Source organism: Sceloporus occidentalis, unplaced genomic scaffold (genome assembly GCF_023333645.1).
Source record: "Sceloporus occidentalis isolate IW3139 unplaced genomic scaffold, rSceOcc1.0.p SCAF_121, whole genome shotgun sequence".
Classification (NCBI taxonomy): Eukaryota; Metazoa; Chordata; class Lepidosauria; order Squamata; family Phrynosomatidae; genus Sceloporus; species Sceloporus occidentalis.
This window is the reverse complement of record NW_028317101.1, coordinates 1,462,775-1,483,971: the sequence shown is the minus strand read 5'-3', so window position 1 is coordinate 1,483,971 and position 21,197 is coordinate 1,462,775. Positions and strand designations below refer to the sequence as shown.

The following is a 21,197-nucleotide window of genomic DNA, read 5'->3' as shown; positions in this document are numbered from 1 at the left end:
GATCCCTAGAAAATGTTTCATGTTTCCAATAGATCAATCCTTGGTACAAAGAACAAGACTAAGCACATGAACCTACTTGATCAACTGAGGAATACATCCGATGTTTGGAGTACGTGATGTAAATGGAGAAGCCACAGACGCCTCTTGTTCGGAGAGAGATATCCCAGCGTGGGCGACTTTCAAAGCCTAAAAATGTATAAAGGTATATTCTCATAATCTTCCACGTACAAAGAAAAATATATGCAAACAATAGTGCATTACACTTATTGAGTGAAATTGAAATAATAAAGCAAATATACTTACACCACAGTCATTGGCACCATCACCGCACATACACACATAATAACTGTTGGCATAAATATAAATGAAGTTAACCAATGAACATTAACAGCTTTTACAACAACATTTTGGTGATCTATAAAATATAGTGACTTTTAATTATATTTTAATTGTCCATTATTGATATTTTTCAACTTCTACAAATTTCTTGTTCCATGTTCTCTTTATGTACATCTCTCTCTCATTATTTGTATATAAAGTAAGCTACTGCCTTGCTGAGGATTCTGGTACTCTAAGGGGTAAATATAAATTAAAAAGTGTTAATTTCTAAAGAACAGAAAATGATTACTAGACAAAGCCTGGCTGTTTTTGTATGTGTCTCAAGTCTTGCTTGGCCTTTATAAACATAAAGAAAAAAGTTATTTCCAGCCCATATTTTTAAAGCAGTATTTAAATCTATAATACAGTCTGGGAATTTATCTGGGCCACATCCACACTGTGACTTAATTATTGTTCCCTCGCACAGGGTTATAGGTCTGGTTATTGTTCTGCAAATGGAATGAATTTCAATGACATCAATATCATACAAATTGACAGGTTGACAGATTACACCTACTTCAGTTTTTGAAATTCCTCTACTAGACTGGATTTTTGTGCAGGGGACATTCTAGCAAAGATGGCTCCATTCACCAGCAACTGCAATAAAGAATATAATGATTATAAAAAATATGAAATATTAAAAAAAACTAATAATTAAAAAACTAATTCTGATAAAAAAATATTTTTGGTAGAACACACACTTCTACAATATAAATACACAATACATGCATACTAATTCTTGTTTTATCTCCTCCTCTGAATAAAGCTACTTTTTATTTATTTAGCTTAGTATGGCAATAATAGCTTGCCTTTTTAAATGACTATTCATAAAATGTGTTTTTTTTTAATAATGCATCTTAGCAGAATTCTTCACATAATTAAGTTATTTAATGTAGCTGATTTAGCTGCCTTTGGTCTCCTCAGCCATATTGTTTGTTTACACTAATATTTACCCTGCATATACTGGATCACTGTATATTTACTTTCTACAATTATTAGTTTCTTTTGGTTTCCTTAAAAAAAAAAAAAATCAGTATTCCTCCAGAAGGCCATGCATAAACAACTGTGTATTTGGCAATTTCTATTATAAGCTACTTTATAGAACACACAATTAATTATTAATTAATAAAATTTGGGGGTTGTAAATATTAGATATATATATCCCTTACGAAAAATTACTGCAGTTTTTCTGAAGTAATACTGCAGTTTTACTGCATTTGTACTTCACTGTACTGCAGTTTTACTGCAGCTATTTTTGTACGGAAGTACAAATGCAATAAAGCTGCAGTGCATTGAAATACAACTGTAGGTTTGCAATATAAAAAAAAAGCGCAGTAAATGTGCAATAATACTGCAGTACAGTGAAGTACAAATGCAGTAAAAGTGCAGTAAATGTGCAGTGATACTGCAGTAAAAGTGCAGTATTGCAGTTTTTTCATGTCCAAAAAACTGCAGTATTATTTCAGAAAAACTGCAGTAATTTTTTCGTAAGGGATAAAATATGTATTCCAAGTAGAGGTCGGCCAACCAGCAAATATGATGTATGATCCAAGCCGAAGTGAAACCCCAGCCTATGCCTAGGAGTTGGATTACATTCTGAGATGAGCTCATCTCATTTTTGTCATTAAAAAATATATATTACAAACAAAACTCATCACCATTTGTTTCCAACACTAGACGTTTGACATCTAAATTACCTTTGGTAACAAACTCTGGAAATGTTGTAAAATTACTTGATATGACTTTCCACTAATGGCAAAATGATAATTGCCTCTTGCTTCTTCTTCAGTTGTTTGTCTTTCAATCTCAATATTCAATGTATCCTAAAAAAAATGCAATATATGTAAATCTAAAAGGTTTATCCAGCAATCACTATATGATGAGATATACTAAGAAGAGAGATTTGCTCCAGCCTAATTGTAACGATACTGATCAACTTCCCCCACAATAGCATTGTCCCTGATGAATGATCTTTTCAATTTAATTACCATCTGACAAATTTTATCACATTGGTTGTCTGTGAATTTTAAAAAGCAAAAAATACAAGTGGCACTCCTGGGTTCCTGGGTATTTCCTATAATAATGTTTAATGTTTTCTAAAGGCTATGTCTTACAGCTAAGAAACAAAATCCACAAAACCACTTAAAATAAAATAAAAAAAAGGGTTTTGCTTATAATTTCCTGGATTTTATTATCATTATGCACAAAGAAGGTGCCACCATAACAACGTATATTTTTTTGTCCTTATTCTTCATTTGTTAATCCCCGTTTTTTCCCTATTTCCCCTATCTATAGTGACCAGAAGACACAATGCACACTTTAGTGTCCAAGGGATCCCTTAAACAAACAACACATATGAAAGTATTCCCCTATGCATTTACAAGAATGGGCACCATGGAAATTTAAAGGGGCATCTCAGCTACCATGCATTAAAGTGCATGCGATGGATGGGGTGTCTCTTTAAACACACCCTACATTTTAAGTCACTCTGTAGAAATGCAATGTCATTTCAGAGCCCTTTTGCAGACTCAATAACCTTAAAGTAGATACATTGATGATGTAGATTTAGAAATACACCATGCTTTATTAGGAGGGTATTAGGAGGGTATTTTATACACAGAGACAGAAATTGGATGGACTTCTCAACACACTTTTGTTTTTATGGTTCTGTCACTATCCACTTTCAGGAGAAAAGATAAGTCACTGTCTCTTCAAATCTTACTTTTCCATCATCTGAAATCTGTTCATGGGCCTCAACTGGGTGCCAGGATATCTTTGCTGATTTTAATCCAGTTGGTTCATCAGCTTCCACCAAGATGATATTGCTGGTCTCCGGGACTAAACCTGATGTTCTTGCTACTGTTATGGCTGTTTGCAAGTTATCTCCTGTAGAACAAATATGGATTAGAACGTGAATAGCCCAAGGAATAACCAATAAAGTGTCTTGTAATTTAACATATGAAATAAGCTTGATAAATACAATAAGTAATTAAAGAAAACTGCTAATGTATCCTCACCTGTGCACATTTCCCCAAAGAATAAATCTTATTTTTATATATTTTTGTAACAAAAACCTTACCTTAGGAAAAAGCTGCAGCTCCCTATCTCTGCCGTGGCCAATCAGTGGTGGGAAAGTGCTCCCATTAACATCAATGGGAGAGCTTTCCACACATGCATGCAAGGAGTCTCGTTATAATCTCCATCTATATTCGCCAAAGTAGCGCTGGAGCTGATTGGCAGTAAATATTTAGCATGTCAGGAGATCCTGTTTGGCCGAGCACACCTGATGCACATTAAATAGTCCCAAACATTTGCAATGTGAACACACAAATGTAAAGGGACCTCTCAGCTTACATATGCATTAAAGTGCATATGATGCTTGAAGTGTCCCTGTAATACGTAATTTTAATCAAAATATAACATCGAGTTATTTCACAAAATGTAAACAAGCTAGCCACATACATAGTATATGATTCAAGACTTGCCATCCAACAACAACAAAAAACCCACCTGTGATCATAACTGTCCTTATGTTGGCACAGCTTAGTTCTTGCAAAACTGGTTTAGTTTCTGGTTTTAATCTGTTCTCTAATATTAGTAGACCAAGAAATTCCAGATCTGATTCAACCTCCTCCCTGAAAAAACAGAGACACAGAAAGAATCATTCACAATGCATTCGTGTCACACAGTTCATCTGTTAATTATCTAACCATATGATACACAGCAGTTATGTGTTTTGGCTTTCACAGACTGTGGGATAAATTAAGTTATTATGCTAATACCACCCTTTCAGATCATAGTCATTATAGTCATTAGGTAGCACCTGTATCACTAAAATTATTGTGATGCAAATTAGGAAGCATTCATGTGTCAATAAGGTTGATAAATGACAAAATACATGTGCAAATTCAGAAGCCTTTTCCATTTCAGTTTTGCTGCCTTGCTACTGATTTCACGTGTATTTTAGCACATGTGGAGTGTGCATTTTTTTTATTTATCTTTTTAGCAGACTTCACATTTCCTATTTTATTTAGTTTAATGAGAATCCATTTTTTATGGTTAACATGCTGCTAAATTTGGATATATTCTACAGTGTTCAGAATTACGCCTATATAAATTTCCATTCATTAGTATGGTTTAAAGGGTATTGAACATTTTTTAGCTAAACCCTCCTTGATTTTCAGTTCTATTGTACAAGAGTCCCCACTGCAAGCAAGTGGAATGACAAATTGCTTCCTTCAGGTTGCTATTAAATGTAATTGATTTTAATGTATTTTTTTATTATTTTACTTTATAGTTAACCCTTTTGATTTTTTTTAATAATTAATACACTGACACACTGACAGTAGTTAATACTTAATTTCTAAAACAAAATAGTAATTAAGATATAAATTACTAATTTAGTTATAAAACCATAATAACTATCAAAATAATTAGTTGCCATGATTTTGTCACATACAATCTCTCAAGAGAAGACAACATAATATACTGTGAAATAGAAATCCCATCATACTCAAGCAGCCAACGTATATCCAACAATTTAATTCTTCCTTCATTACCTTTTAAGCAGAAGTTAACATGCAAACATCAATACTCCTAATACTCCTAATACCTTATGAAGTTTGAATCTCCTTCAGTCTTATATCCTTTCAGGGTTTTATAAGCCAATCCTATAACCCGAAAACCTTTCATGGTATAAAACTGGAGCTCACTGGTGAAGCCTTTTGGAACTGTATAAAAAAAATATATTGAAGTAATAGTGGTATATATGCTGGAACGTTACATTATTTTAATAGTTTTTTTTAAGTTGTATTAAGTATTATTTATATATAGTAGACCTTTTGCTATTTACATTTCTTACATTTAGCAGTATTTTACTTCAGACTACACATTATATACAGTATAAAGGACACAGTAAACTTTCAGCAACCTTCTAGAAGATGGGTACAATTCACTGTAATGTTTGCCAGTTGCTTAACTATATGCACTAGATTGTTACTATAAAGTTAGTATTAAATTAGACACTTGCTCTATGTTCCTTTGTAACATCTGGCAGAGCGGTCTCTATCATGGCAGGGATAAAAACTTGCGCCCACTGGCTGGCAAGAGAGTATTTCTCATCAAGATGGAGTCCCAGAAGTTAGCAATATACTGGATATGAGATATTTAAGCACCAAAGCTTGAAACTGCCTTCAGTGAGAGCCATATGATTTACTTAAGGGTCGTGTCCAGGCTATCAACTACATACCCACACAATTTTAAGCTAACACTCGCAACTCTAAAAAAGAAAACAAAATGGCTTACCGCTTTCTGCTTTGCAGAACTTTGTTACCATTTCTGGTGCTCCTTTCATATAAACAACTAGCTCATCTTCTCCAATAACTTGGGTGATGACAGACATGCGCTGAAGACTAGAAGAAAATGGAAACTGATGGACAATGACAATCCCCTTGACCGAAGCCTAGAAAGGAACACATGATCATGTAAACTGCATTCCAATATTTATCATACCAGATATGATAAGTATACAATGACCCTGCAGTCATCAGTTCTAAAAAAATATATAATATATATATATATATATTTATACTTTGTTGAACTTTACGCAGTCTCTATAAAAGGTAATTTATAAAATTCCCTACAATAAAGTACTCAGCTGTAACATTTAACATTCATATATGGAACCATTGGGGCCAGACTCTGCACATTCTCTTTAACCTAAATGATTCTCATTCTCTTCAAAACCATGCCCCTCTGAGTTAAATAATTGCAGAACAGACCTAGCTCACAACCATATAAACCCTTACGCTATTGCAACTACGTCCTGGTTTCACAATCAGATTGGAGGATTCTGTTCCACTGCCTTCGGTTTCCGGTTCTTGGACTTCCTAAATTATGAAATTAGAGAAGTCTTTATTTACAGCATGTAAAGCATAAGTAAACCCAAAAACACAAATAAATAAAGCCACATTAGCACATTGTTCTGGAAAATCCAAATCATCACTGTACATACTTATTAGACGTGTGCAAATAGACCAAAAGCACTTCAGACACATTTCTCATTTAGTTTTGGTTCATTTATCTTAGGACAATGAATTTAATTTTGTAACATTTCGGTTTAATTTGGAAGGTCTTTTCATTTTAGAAACAAAATTAATTGTCAGTTTTATTCACTATTCTCAAACTCTCACGCTCTCTCCCAATCTCTCATGCTCTCTCACTACCTTCAATTCCTTCTTCTTTCTTGGTCCGCTATCTACTGAATTATCCAGGCCTCTTGAAGTGCTTCTACAAAAGGGCATATTGTGGCTTCTCCCTTTTGTAGAAGTACTCCATGGATAAGTCTGTCCTATTCTGGATCCGTGGAGAGAGTGAAGTGTAGAAACACTTCTCTTTCTCTGCGGATCAGTCTGCATTATTCTGGTCAGATGTAGTGTTTATGCAACAGTGGAGTGGAGCCTTGGCGCACAACCTCTCCTCCCCTTACTCCAATAGATCGAGTGGGTGTGTGAGGAGGCCCTGTCCTTTTGCTGAAGTGCTCCATGAGGTAAGGTTAACAAAGTGGATATCGGGGAGAAATGGGCCAAGAAAGAAGAACAAGAAGAGGCAGGACAAGAAGTGGAGCTGCACAAAAAGAGACTGGGACAGAGTGCTACAAAATGCAAATGGAACTTCAGTGCTCTCTTAGGACATTTGTACAAATTAACAAAATTTACAAATTATGTTAAAATTTAAATTTGGACAAACCAGAATGCACTAGCCTAATACACATTAACACATACAATTTAAGTTAGTAATGTAAACAACTAGCTCATCTTCTCCAATAACTTGGGTGATGACAGACATGCGCTGAATACTAGTCCAAACAGGTACAAATATTCATAATCATTCTTACCCATTGAGTGCCTTCAAACATCTTCAGATCCAAAGGATCACCTTGCAGTGTTCCATCAATAGCCACTAAGGAATGGCAACTACTTAGTGCTCCTAGCAATGGTCCCCAAGGCAGTGTCTCACCAGATGTGAAGCTGTACACCTCTTGAAAGCTAATAGTTAAATAGAATGAAATTCATCAGCACTTACTTTAGTTTTTCCGTTTTAAATAATCAATAATGTTTTTTATTGACAATTTTGTTGGGTGCATGCAGTTGCAAAACCGTGTTCCATTACTGCAAGGAATTCATTAAAACTCCATAATGTCTGATCATAAAATAATACAAAACTTCATTTTATCTATCACAAATATAATTTGATGTTGTTTATATCTTTTTCTACCTACTTAACTATATTAACTATGCAACACACAATAATCTAAAGTGCTCCATTATTACTTTACCAGTCAGTCAGTTATAATGACTTTGGCTACTGCTGTCATAAAGAGAGTAAACTTCCTCTGTAAATTGTTGATTTCGTTGAATTTGGCATTTGAAGTTCCCCAGTTCCATTTGCTGTGGACACGATCAACCTTTTTACATTTTTCTTAAATGGATGTAGGTATAAATGAAAATACTTGATTTTTATGCTGCCATGTACACATATTATGCACATGTTTGACAATTTACATACAGTATGCAACACATTGTGCTAGAAAATAATAGCTCAACCGACAAGGCACTGCAGGCCAAAGAGAGAATATTGCACTTACCAATTTTCTTTGGCAGGAAGAACACCCCAAAGATCCAAGCCATCTTCTGTTAACGTGCCAGTCTAAAAGGTATGTATATTTATTTAATTAACAACAAATAAACTCAGTTAATGTCAAACCCACTTCCCCCCAAATATACATGTAATATAAAACCTCTAATTTTGCCATATTTGGATTACGTTTAGTAGGATTAAGTCACATTTTTATCTTTAAGTGCAAGATGGAGCCGAGGAAAGACCGCAACCACTTGGTCATTGTCAAGTTATTTGGGTTAGGTTATTTCATTTTTCACATTAAAATAACTCTAAATAAATTCAATTAAAAACGGCTTAATCTGTAAAAAGAGTACATAAAGTATAAAGCAATCAAAATAAACGTATCCAATTAAAGTGAATCTTTCAAATGTGAATCCTAAAAAAGGACCTTCATTACCATTGACCTAAAATGTAAGTAATTTTGTATGAGGGCATTAGAGGGTGTGGTTGGATGAAGGCTTAGGGAAACTCCCCAATTTCTCCTTTTGGTTCCAAGAATTCTTACATTAAGTCATACACCCAGTTGTATATTGTACACCCAGGTCCATAGTGGGAATTCACTTTAAGGCCAAGGCCGATAAATGATGTACATGTGACGCCTGGCTGGATACACTCAGCGGCATGCCACACCCTTACGCTCTCACATCATGTAACCAACTCCTGGCTACATGCTAAAAGACCAGATCTAGTCCATGAGTATTTGCAGCAATGGGGAAGGCAGGAGCTGGCAGGAATAAAAAAGGAGTAGTATAGCTAAATACTGGCTATTTGGTAGGGCTTTTACAGATTTAATTTACTAAACTTTCAGCCACCCCTAAAATTTTTAATGCCCTAGGCAAACCTTGTCTCTGATACTTCTAGAACAAGTTACGTTTCCTTACAATACTCTAGGCTGGAATCAAAGGATTTATGATAAAATGATATTATATGATAATATTTATCAATACTCTAGTAAAGGCATTATTTTGTACTTTATGTAGATTGTACTTACACAGCTTGGCGCAAATGAGGACGCTTATGGCAAAGATTCTATCTAATCTATGTTGTGAAAACGTAGACCTATACATTACAAGCAATTATGCTTTTAAAGAGATGTTTGCAAACCTTATCAAAGCAGATAATGTTAAGGCGACCACACACATTAATCCTTTGAGGGCTTATACAGAATATCCCTTGTTTTTTGAGTCTGCGTTGAGCATACATAATACCAGTTGACAATGCAGCAGACAGGGCTGGAGGTACAGCAGTGGTGATAATGATCAATGCTTTTATAACCACTTCAGTGGGAGATTCCTGAATAACAAAGAATACATTTTTTTGCATTAGAAAATCTCCAGTGTTAAATAAACCAATGGGCATATATATAACAAGAAACTGGCAAAAATAGCATTCATCTTATCTATGTTAACAAAAAAAATGCTGTTTTTTAGATTAAGCAGAGCTAAGTTACCAAGTGACATCAACATCGCTATGTGCTTCTTAACATATACATTAGGCAGGCATCTTTGCATTGGACCCCTTTGAAGGGTAGTGTATGTATTAAAACATTAATATTCAGTATACCAAAAATGAAATATGTGCAACATTTGAAACCAAAGAAACAGATCTGATGGCAGATAAGGACCATCTGTCCCATCCACTCTGCCCATTGTTGTGCTGCAAATCTCCTTGTTAACTTGTTTTGTATATTTGCATTCTTAAGACAAATAGGCTGATTTCTGAACATTATTTTTATGGGTATTATTATTTTTAAATACCTCTTTAATCTCACCATAGAAAAGGTTGATGTTATTTTACCTGGATGTATCAATTTATTACATGAACAGTAGGGGGAGTCCTCAACACACAACATTTCTAGAGAAGTTGACTTGAGTTGCCTTACCCCTTTTACAACAAAAACTGCTACAGTGTAGATGGTTCCAATTACCGCAACGGTTGCTAGAATCATAAGAAACCTGAAAGCATCTCTATACAGTTTGAAATTCATTGGCTTGGGGTAAAGGATGGACCTGACCATATCCCCCTTAGCTGTATTGAATCCTGGAAAAAAAACAAAAACCATAAATAATAGTTTAAAGGGGATATCATGAAAAAAATTTCAGCATTGTACACATTAAAGTGGGGTCACATTGCAGAGAATTCATGGGTGTGAAAAAAACAGTAAATAAATGTTTTTTGTGCACGACCACAAAATTAAGAACAATCCTGCTGCATTTCCCATTGGGGCTGGTTCATGGATAACATTTTTGAATAAATAAATGACGTACAGAAAGTTGTGACTATTTGACTAACCAGTTCTTAGAATAACTGCTTTCACTTGACCATGGCTTGCTGCCTTTGTCTGAATCACTTCTGTCCCACAGAAAAGGATGTGCCTTTTAAAGTCCTCACCACTGTGTGCCTTCCAGGGCATTGTGTGATCAAGACTGGGCAAAGGAGTCTTAGATACAGGGATACTTTCACCTATAAGGAAGAGAACAATTAACTTTGTAGAAGACAGCATCTAGCAAATTCATAGATGAAATAGCCTTGAAGACTGCAATATGTTTTCAGAACTTTGATTTACATAACGAATATTTGCTCCAATTATTGTTGCAGGAGAATTCTAATATTTCGGTGATTCCTAACACATCCACAATTTTTAGTATACACATTTGCCTACAAATACAAGGACTTGCATTAGACATTCAGATGCCATGGTCTTGTTTCATTGAATAAAATGTTTTTTTCTTTTTCTCTCCTCAGCATAACTATAAGGTCCTGCGCAAGGAACTGTACCCATGTTTCTGTAGTACCCACAAAAAAAATCCCCACTTGGTGACAAAAAGACTAGCCAACTATCCTCTCCACAGCTGGATCTCCGGGGACCCAGCTCAACTGTGACATTTTTAGTGCACTCCAAGTGCTCATATATGCGTACTGTGTTACTATTGCTCTGTGCTGCTTGACAAATAATAAAGTGCAAACTATTAGCAAACGTGCTTCAAAAAATTCAGTCTAGTTGTAAGGAAAAACCTGAATGCCAAAGAACCAAGTTTTTCGCTGTTCCACAGGTACCACATTTGATCTTCAAAAAAGTTAAAGAAGCTATACCCTGCTACATCTGGTGGTCGAAAGGGGTATGGGCTCAGGGGTTGGCAAGATTTTCATTACTCTGTTGCTGCCCTCCAGAGGCAGACCAATCTTTCTAGCGCACGAGTAGTAGGGTCAGTTCAGGAGATCATTAAACCCCAAATGAAGGGAAGGTGAGGGCTGTTCCTACAATCCTTTACTTTAATGTTCCCTCATGCTATGCGCTGGCTATTGGAACTTACATACAGACTGGAGGAGCAGGAGATGGGAAATATATGAAATAAGATAAGGCCAGGGGCTAAAGAAAGTATTCAGAGGTTGGCTATAGGTTAAGCTATTGTTTTCACACAAAAAATGGGTGCAGTGATATAAGAAGGTGTAGGAAACAGTTATACTGTCTTAAATGCAATTCTGGTAAGAATGAAAGGGTTCTAGAAAATGGAATTGTCCTGCACTTCTGAATCCTTAGCCAACACAAACAGTTCAGGAGGAACAAGTACCAAGAATAAGCTTACAAATGAAGTGAGAGCTCTTTTATGGTTCAAGTAGGTAAGCATAGAAATAAAAAAAGTTGCATGTACATGAGGAAATCAGGACATTATAGAAAAAGAACAGGAAAAAAACAGAGAAAAATACCAAGAAGTAGAGAAACAAGATGGAATGGAAAAGGGAAGACAAATGTTTTTTTCTCGACTGTCATTTGCTGAAGTGTACCTGTGAGCATACTCTCATTTACAATACATCCTCCGCTGATCAGTATGGCATCGCAGGGCAAGAAAAGCCTTCTTCCTGTGAGAATAATTACATCTCCAGGAACCAGATACTGGGACTCAATCTCCTTGCACTCTGTAGGTGTTGAGTAAAATTAAAAATAGCATTGTTTTAAAAATGATTAGCCATTACTTGCCAGCTTTAGTTTTAGGATTGTTCAGACCCATGGAAAACCTAGCATTTTTGGGTCAGTATAACATAACAAGTGGTCATAGTTTCTGAGAAAATAAAGTATTTGCAATGAGACCTGTACACAGTTTCTGTTGATGTTTATTATACAGAGGCATTTATGAGTGTCGTTAACAATAATATACATTTTCACTTGAACTTGGGTTCATTGCAAAACATGCCACTCACTGCATAGGAAATTCATAAAAACACACACATGAAGAATTGCTTTTAAAGGAGTTTAGATGAATCGTTACCTCCATATAAAAATGTGCAGTCTATCCAGGAGAGGGCTGGTACCTTCTGGCCTAGGAGGTAGGTCAAATCATGTGGCCTAATAGGCTCCTTGCCCACCAGTAGCTAACATAGGCACTGGCACACACATTTCCATGCACACTCTCACACAAAAGTATACATACATGCTAATCCACACATAAACACTAATGCTAACATACACACACACGCTAACTCACACAGACTTATACTAATACACTGCTCCTGGAAATGTTTCCAAAGCCTGTAAATAGTAGTACTTGTATATTACATTTTTGTTAGATGAAGGTTCTGGCCTGGTATGCCACTTCTCAAAGGGCAGCTTGGGGAGATCAGAAGTCCCTTGTAATCAACCTTATTCACCATAGAGGTATGTACCTATCTGGCACAACTTTCATAGTATCTTTGCCAAGTCTTCATGACCTATTGATGTGTGACATGACTATGTCATATCCCTCTGCCCAGTAAAATAATGGTGCCATGGAGGTGTAAGACTGGCTGAGGTACTGCCCTGGGTCAGACCTAGAAAAGCCCCCAAACAAAATTCATCACTGGCTACATTAAATCATTAATCATTAAATCAAGCTGACTTTACATACCTCCGTTTTTTAGGCGCACAGTGACCTTGACAGAGTTGTTTGACTCAACAAGATTGTGAAGCTTTACAGATTCCTTTAGAACAAATGGAAACATGTAATTTAGATGAGATAAAGATGGTTAATATATTTAATGTAACTTAGACTTCAACTAGTGACAATAAAAAACTAATTCAAAAATGCATCTTTAATCATCTCTAAAACCAGTTCTCCAAATTTTCACAAATCTTGCTCTCAATTAGAACCAAATCAACCAGACAAATGTTACAGTTTTATTGTAAAACTGCACAATATTATATTCTCTCTGCAGAATAAATAAAGAGTTTGTCAATCTCTACATGTCTAATTTTGTTGACTAGTTTTCATGCTAGATTTGCACTTAAAATGTTGTCTAACTCAGCAGAATATAATGGCACTAGATAACCCAATAATTATATTACCGGTAATAAATAAGTTCTGTCCCTACAAGAGTAAAATACATTTCTGGTACAATCTCAAAAAGTAGCAATATAGTTTCCTGGGAAACAGGTTTTTTAACATTAGTCTAGAAATCACAAAATTAGTGATGTTAATTCCCTAAGCGTATGAAGCTCAGTACGCACATGTTCTCTCAGTTGTCAATATTATATTAACGTCTTTTTTTCCCCAAAAATTATATGCATCCTCTGTTATTCAACATGTATTTAATACATTTTGTAAAATACTTCACATGGGCTATGTTTCAATGTTGCACATGCCATACCTTTCTTAGATCATGCACAGTAAAGATGATTGATACCAAAGTCATTATAATAACAGCAATTGAATATTCGATGAACCCCACAGCCAACCACAGGGCCAAACTGCAAGCTTCAAAGGCATAGAATGGGTTTAAAACCTAAAATACAAGACAACGTAAAAATGCTTTAGGGGGAAGAGTTCTTGTCATAGTTTTTTTTAGCATAAAGTAAATTAATTTATTGAAACTAAATGTGTGTGTGCTTGATATTTGTCAACCAATGTAATTCTTGTATATATTTAGTTTAAAATATAATTAAATAGAAACTGAGATCAGATGCAGATTCTAGCAGATCCAGACTAATCTAGTCTATTCCCTGGTCTTAAATTATCACCCATTTCCTCACTCACCCTTGTAATTAGGAGGAATAACCCCACATGCACGGAAAATCTAAGATACCTTTCCCCATGTCATACATATAGGGCAAGCTTTTAATATTCATATATTGTTTGTTTTAATAAGAAAATCCAGTGTATAGATTTAATATTTAAAATGTAGAATTCCAAAAAAGTCAGCGAACTGTAAGTGTGTATGTGTTCGCTATGGTGGGGGTAGGGGGGCACTTTGCTTTACATGTCCCGCCAGGACAGAATATATTATGTAGGCACAACACTGCCTGACTACTGGGATAACTTACCATGGTGAACTTTTCATAATGGACAGCTAAATTGTGAAGCTGAAATGTTTCGCCTCAACTCAACCCTCTGTAATGCACACTTTAGTGAATACATTCTGTGACAATATTCCACATGTTGCCCTCCACATATTACCTCTTTGAAGAGTAACTTCCAAATAGGCACAATGTCAACTTCTATTTTATTTGGTCCACATATCGATCTCCTTTAGAAGGCAGAGAAAAAATTTGATTAGAAGGAAAACTACTGAGATCATCACTAATCCATCTTTTTTCCCCCGACTCCCTCACATGTAAGCCATCGTAAGTGACAAAGCTGCAACACATATGCTACATTAGACATGGGGGTTTTGGACCAGGGAGATCACAGGATCCAGTCCATGAACAAGGACTTCCACCAGTTTGGTCACCTATTACCTCAATACTAGTTATAATCTAATAACAAAAAGCTAAACAGCTACTGTCTGCCAGCACTTTCTATTAGATATTTACACAGCTTTCAGCCTACTAGAATTTGAACTTAATGTTCCTTGCATAATGTATACAAATTTATCCTTTTATCACTAAAGTATGAACGTTTACCTGATGTTCTGCTCCTCGCTTGTTAGTCCAGAGTCAAATTTCGAGTGTATGTCATAGCAGGTTAAATTATCTTCTAAGACTCTGCAACAAATTGTTTGGTTTATTGATAAAGTATAAGAGAGGCTAATAGAGTATAGTGTTTGTCTCAGCATAAATAGGGTTTGCTAAAAAATAGTATAACATCACTCCACTCACCCGGCTCTTACAAATTGTTTTTCTTCTTGGTCCCACACATAGCTGACTTTTTGCACTCGTATCAATTTAACCTGTACAGTTCAATTGCAAACAAGTATAAACCATTAAAATACAATATATATATATATATATATATATATATATATATATATATATATATATATATAACATATACAATATATAAGATAGTGAAGAGAGGAATGAACAGAGATGATACAGAGAGCCTATAACTAATTACTTTTATCCTAATACATGTATTAATATATGTGAGTTCTAGAGAATAGACCCTACTTGTGTATAAATGAGAATGGGAATATGTTTATGTCTCCACCCTTCAACCCTTCTCTTGTGGTTCTTGCCCCAGGGTACGATTTGCTGGCCAAAGACACATATTTAGCAAACACATTTTGCCAGGGGTCCACAGTTATCCAATGTTATCCAAATGACACCTGGTAACTAACCTGAACTGGAACATTTGTTTCCTATTGTATGTTTCTTTTGGCAATGGACAGGCATTAGGCGCATAGAAACATTGGATGGCTGCCAAATAATAGTATAGGCCAAGGGCTGTGATTTCATGCTGAGACGTTTCTGACATGTTGCCATTCATTATATGTGCTCCATGCTCACTTATTGTATATAGAACCCAAAATACATCCCAACAGAGGGTCAAAGAGGGTCCGCTAGACTGTATAAAATGTATCTGTTCTTGTTCTGAGCTTAATGCTGTTGACTATATGATACAATGTACAAGGAACACTTTAGAGGAAAGTCTACATGGAATGGTGAAAACTACTATGATGTTCCTGGAATACTCATTAGTGAGCTAGCAAAAAAAATATTTAGGGGAATAATTATCTCACATTGCACCCCTAAAAAAGTATAGCTCTGCCTAGCATGGCGTTGTCCTGGACAATGCTATGTCTTTAAAGCTAGATTTCCTAGTTCTGTATCAACTTTCATCATTTCCAATACAATACACATTTGCTTAGGAGACACTCAGATGACATTTACCTTTAAGTCTGGTTTTTGGATGGATTTGGTGATAATGGAGTTGCTGTCAGCAATCACAGGTTGACCGGTTGTGGTTTTTGATATATTCAGGTTCTGCAGTGGAATCCATATCACATTTTTCCGGAAATATTGTTCAAACTCATCCTGTGAATAAGCAAGCACATGAAGGTGAGCCATAAGGTACATATGGAGAAAACACAAACTTGCCATAACTACCAACAACTGAACTTGAGACAGGAAGAACAACGTTCGTCCACCAAGCCCCAGCAATCGATTCTGAGTGATAAATGTTAATCCCTTTTGTTGCCAATTCTCATCAAGCCATGACCAACAGAAAAAGTGCAAACAATTAAGTTTGTGGTTAATGAGAGCAAACTGGGGGGCTAAGTGTTGCTGGGTAAAATGGCATGCATCTCATTTTACTTCCTTACATCTTAACTAACCCCAAATAGAAAGGAAAATAGCATGCAGAGCAAAGAGAATAAAATTACCATACATTAAATGAAAAATTTATGGAATACATGGAATCAAATAAAGGTGAATGAGTGAAGGGATTGGTATGGCATGTAAAGTAAACTATGTACTCACTGTCATTTTCAATAGTATAGTATCAGCTTCTTGCAAACTGCATGGAACACAGTGTGCCCACACATGCCATTCTGGTTTCCAGTATAATATCAGCCACAGAAACCCACAGGATAGGATGTATCCAAGTACACAGGCCACTTTTCGACAAGACTGTATCTTATAACCAAATGTTTCCTGCAGAAACAAAATCTGGTGTAATGACTTTTGTTAAAAAGGTAACCTTAAAGCTAAATAAACATATACAATGGTGGTTACCAAATAAAATAAGTAATACTGTATATACATACTAGACACTTATTGTATGGTGACATATGGTTAACATAGTAATTTAGTTTGAAAAAAGTCCATCAAGTTCATCTCTTGATCCAGAAGATGTAAAAAAAGGTTGGTTGGTAAAAAGGTATCTGAACTCATTGTTCTTATGATCAGCATGTTTATTTATCTCCATTAAGTTGTTTCTTTCTTTTTTTCTTTCTTTCTTTCTTTCTCTTTCTTTCTTTCTTTCTTTCTTTCTTTCTTTCTTTCTTCCTTTCTTTCTTGTTGGAGTCTTAAGTTGAAGTTGATACTTTGTTTTCAACTGAGAGCTTATGTAAATCTACATCTTTTCTTTTCTATGGGTGAATAGATGTATTAGCTTCAACTTTGTTTCGGGCTGATATAGCTATATCCATTTTTCTATTTTAAGTTGCTGATTTTTATTGATTGATTCAGGAAAACTTTGTATGTAAGGGTTAGTGGAAAGGAGAGAAATTCTGGACAGGTAATTGATGTGATAATGCTGGCTTATCAACAGTACGCCATTGCTCTCGTCTCAGTCTCCATGGGGTGAACTTTTAAACTGCCTTAAATACCTCAGAAACAATTATGTAGATTAACAAACAAAATGCATAAACTATAAGTAGTTGTATGACAGCAACAGTTCCACTTTTACTTGTCAATATGTTGGACCTTTTGAAAATACTGCTGATAATGCCAAGCAGACCATCAAGCCGTGGGGACTTAAAGTGGCCACATGGCAGACATTACATATGGAGTGCATTTCAGAGTTCAACAAAAGATAAATCTTCTAGCATCTTCTAGCATCTTCTAGCATATGGTCCTATTATAAGAATAAAGAGAGTTCTGCTGCAGCTAAGAGACACCAAGTTACCTTTAGAGGAAATGAAAATCCGAAAGGAAGTGTTTATCATAGGAAGGATTTTGGCCCAGGCAACAGAAAATAGTAAAAGTTAAAGAATGAAAGCGAGTGGGCTCAATGTGAGTGGGGGTATATCAAGGCTGAACTTAAAATTGACTGGAATTTGGCACAAGTTATAAAAACTACTATACTTGCATTATACCTATGAGGGGAAAAAAAGACTTCTTAGAGCTTGCATGCTTTAGCTATAACAGGATTTCAAATGTACTATAAATTTGATGTTTTTAATGGCGTATTTTAAAGCAGACATATATGAAGTATTACATTGTTGCCATAGCAAATCAATAATATTAGTGTTCTCTTCTTTCATTTTTACCTGCAAAATACACAAATATTTTACTATGCTTGTAACCGGTTATACTGCTAGTGAGGCATATGAATTCCAAAATATTAGCTATAGAACTATTTTGAGGCTTGACCTTTGCGTGATAAAAAAAATAAAAAATTACCAAATGAGCCAAGCCTTAGATCACATTACCTTTCTGAAAAAAAAAACTTGTTAACTTAACACTGTTAATGACTATGGACTTTTGTTTCTCAATAGGGTTTGAAAATAAACACCTTTGGTATTAACTGATTTCTTTTTTTCTAATTTTTTGTTTGTTTGCCTTGTTAAACCCAGTCAAATAAATAGTGTAACTGAGCTACACAGTTATCAATATTTATGTTATTGAATCATAGGAATACAGTCATTCAAATACAAACTATTTAAGAACAAAATATCAATAGTGCCCATTATCTCACGACTAGCGCCATTGTTACATATCTCCAGTCAATTTAATACCATTCTGTTGGTTTGTTGTGTCCTTGGGCAACATTGAATGTACTATAAACAATGGGTATAATTCTATAACTAACAATATGTTGTAACTATTAGTGAGTGCCAAATTTGATTTGCAAAAACATAATACTTTCTTATCGAAAGTGCCATTTGAATTGAAACCTCTGATTTAAGCAACAACACAGACTATATAACATTTGGTTGTGGTTTTTAGTTCTTTGGCATGTGCCCATATGTGGAAAATTAATGATGTTTTTGGATTGTAAATGAAATCTATATTAAGGACTATGGAGCCAGACAAGTTAAGACTAAATTAATTAGTATAATTATGTGATTTTCAGTTGTAAATGCTTTAGTTTTTGTATTTGGAAACACAAAGAAGGTTTTTTTTTAATGCAATGTATTTTTAAAATATAAAACACTAATGGTAACTACAAAAGATTAAGATCTTAATATTTCATTGTTCTATCATTCGATAGCTGCAATCTGCTTATTTTTCATTGTCCTTAGGCCTTGGTTGTAGCAAGCAGAGGACCAGTGGACTAATACTCACTTTTCTTTAAGAACCCAAATAACATTCCCTGGGTTCTTAAACTGGCACTGTTTTTCTTTTTCAGAGCTTCATTACATAAACACTTTTCATCATACATTTGTCTTTTACTCCTTCTGTTAGCTATGCTCACTTGAAGACAAATAGAATATGTGCAGTAAATAGTAGTTGAGTGTTCGTTACACCTATATGCTTCTTTGATGGTACCACTTTTCATTACTTATTGCAATGCATCAAATAATGCACGAGAACCCATTAAAAAGCACACTGTATGTTCTTTTCTTTTACTTTTATGACAGTTAAATATTGTATCTTACCATCTCATTTTCCTCTCCCTCGTTAAGTAAGCCATGCTGATATTTGTTGTTACTTCTCTCCATCAATCTTGCTAGTTTTCAGATATGTCTCAAAAACCCACTTTGTTGATAACTGTGCTCAGGTTGCGGTGATTAGCACTGTCATTATTCCTATGCTTAAGTAGGTCTTATTTTAAAGAACACGCCCACATCATTAGGCAGACAATGCCAAATGTTGGTAAATTTCCCATGATATTTTGAAATGTGTGGGTTTACCTGTTCTCTGTTTCCTTGGTCATTTCCTTATCTGCGTACTTTGACCAAATTGAGTTAATAATAAAAAATTGATTCTGGAAACATGTGACCTCTATGGGGCATCAACTTCATTTTCTAGTGTATTTATTAGACTTGAGCATATCCAAAAATGAGGAGGGGCCCCAACAAAACAAACAAAGTAGAGAGCGTTTGTATTTCATTGATTTTTTTTTTTACTCTCACACTTTATCAATGGCTTCCTACCTTCTCCACCAACCACTTCCATGTCCCAGTGGCACACACCATGGGGGCAACCTCACCCCTGATTGGAGGAATAGAGGAGAGGTTGTCCCTGTGGTGTGCACCATGGCTCTGCCATTTTGCGTAACTACTCCAAGAGGCCAGAATAATGCAGTCAGATTCATGGAAAAGAGAAATACACGTGTTGTTTCCATAAAACCGACAAAAGCCATAAGTCATGTTTACAAAGAGCTTAATACAGACCCATACTGTCCCTCCCCTTGCCACTCTCGCTGTTCTGTTGGTTGGTGGGGTAGTGTTTGCAATTTAACAATAAATAAAAAATTATAAACCCCATGCTTGCGATCCCCAGATAAAAATGATAAGTTCAATTGAAGCGTCCTTTGGGAAAGTGAACAGTGAAAATCACTATTCATCCCCTTGGCACTCAAAGGGTGCAACACTTGTGCAAGAGGTGCTAGAAGGGGAGACCTGTAATCTTGGGTGTGATCAGTGTGGCGGCCCCTATTTTAACACATGATGTATCAAGTACATCTCTGGACTAATAAGGACTATCACAAAGGGGTAAATCATGAGTATTTTCCAATGTGCCAGTTTCCTCATATTTCCTACATTACTGAATAAATATACTGTGATAATATATTTATCTGGAAAACTGTTTAAAATTTAAGTCTTCTTTGTAAAATCATAGTGTTTGCATAAGAGATTAAACCCTCACACCAGGTGCACATATATATTATTTACTGCCTGACATTTACCAAAGTATATTTGCTAAAAATTGAGTTGTTTATGAGTGCAGGTGAGGCAAGTGACCTATTACATGCCATACTTGCCAACTGTCTTGATTTTGCAGTGACAGTTCTGATGTGTCCCAACTAATGCTTCTTTTCACTGAGCCACAGAGATTCAGTGAAGCTTGTTGGAGGGTAACTGCTGCTGAAGAGATTGGTGGCGGAAGTGGCCCTCTGGCAAGCCCTCTACGTGGCTCAGTGAAGCTGTATCTGAAATGCGCACATGCATCTTCTTTCTCCTGTCCAGTTCTTCTAAAGTGTTTCCACAAAGGTGCAGAGCCTCCAAGCACACACTCTTCGTCCTTTTGAAGAAGTTCTCAGCAGAACAAGTAACAG

General features: G+C 35.5%; 1 pseudogene; it reads right to left on the bottom strand.

Moving 5' to 3' along the window:
- LOC149282201 (putative cation-transporting ATPase 13A4) overlaps window positions 1-21,197 on the bottom strand; it is a 77,896-nt pseudogene that overhangs the window by 4,542 nt on the left and 52,157 nt on the right.